We start from the raw sequence: 1599 nt of genomic DNA, 5'->3' as shown, positions 1-1599 counted from the left end.
GGTGCCTGGCTGATTCAGTAGGTAGAGCATGTGACTCTGAATCTCAGAGTATGAGTTTAATTTCCGCATAGAGCTTCCTTTAAAAAAAAAAAAAAAAAGGGAGTCCATAGAAGAACAAACAATGGTCCTATTTGACTCTTTAAAAAAGTGGAGAAACATGAGAATAGGTGCTAACTTCCACAATTACCTCGCTGGGCTATGTCTTCTATGAGCCAGTTCTATTCCTTCTTCCAAGTAATTGACAAACTGTGGAAAACACAGGAAATACACTGCACACAGAGCCCCTGCCTTTGGTTTCCTGACTAGCTTGCAGGCTATATTGATTTTGATTGTATGCCTACTCTGTGTGCACTCTTTGTATTTTTCAATGCTTTAAGATATTTTCTCCTGCCACATTCATGAGTGAACTCAGACCACAAGCATGCAAGAATCAAACAAAAAGCAATAATAAAATAATACACATGAAACTATGAGAAGTGTGATATAATAAGGATTGTATATTTGCTCTTTATCAATGGTTCCTGACAGAGCCTCTAAAACCCTTGAATATTCTGAGTGATGGGAGTGTTTCTGTTATTCATAACAAGCCCCTTTCAACCACAGGGGTTAATGTTGATCAAGTGGCTCTTGGTAGGTGCCTAGATAGCTATGGGATGGGGGCTGGTTGCCCGGAACCGTGTGATTGGACGGTTGGAACTCTCATCCTCAGCCCCAGGACATGCAGAGAGAAGAGAGGGGCTGGAGATTGAGGTCAATGATTTCATCCTATGTAGTGAAATCTCCACACAAATTCCTAAATGGCATGATCCGCAGAACTTCCGGGTTGGGGGATGTGTCAAGATAACGTGAGGGTGGCGCCTGGGAGCCGCCATGGCAGCCTCATGGTATAACCCCACGGTTATACGTCGCCCCATGAATCTCTTCCATCTGGCTTTTCCTGAGTTGTCTCCTTTATGGTCAACTGGTAAGTGTAGGGAAAGGGTTTCCTCGCATTCTCTGTAGCAAATTCACGGGAATCCCTGATTTATAGCCAGTCGGTTTGATGTACAAGTGGCACCCTGGAACTTGCAACTGGCATTTAAATGAGGGCAGTCTTATGGGACTGAACCTTTACCCTGTGCAGTCGAATACTACCTCCAGGCAGTATCAGAACTGAGTTGAATTGTAGGATACCCAGTTGGTGTCCAGAGACTTGGAGAACTGGTTGTTGGTGTGGAAAAAACCCCACACGTTTGGTGTCAGGATCGTTGTGAGGAAAAACACCCCAGAAGAAGATCTGGTGTCATCTTGGACAAGGACAAGGCAGTACATAATTAAGTACCAGATGACTGGTCTAAGAGCCCGTGATCTTCAGTGTCTCCTGAGAATCTCCGGAGAGGTGCCCGAGAGGCTGCTGCAGGGATAGAGAAGGGGCAGGGTGTATATTAAATAAATGAGAGGATTTTAACCCTACCTACTTTGTCTTCCAAGATACATTCCGATAAAATTTCATTTGCAGCAGGATTTAGGAGAGCATTAAGATTTATAAAAAACTGGGGGCGCCTGGGTGGCGCAGTCGGTTAAGCGTCCGACTTCAGCCAGGTCACGATCTCGCGGTCC

The sequence above is a fragment of the Panthera uncia genome, chromosome B1 (assembly GCF_023721935.1).
Source record: "Panthera uncia isolate 11264 chromosome B1, Puncia_PCG_1.0, whole genome shotgun sequence".
In the NCBI taxonomy this organism is placed as follows: Eukaryota; Metazoa; Chordata; class Mammalia; order Carnivora; family Felidae; genus Panthera; species Panthera uncia.
Note: the sequence above shows the minus strand (reverse complement) of the source record.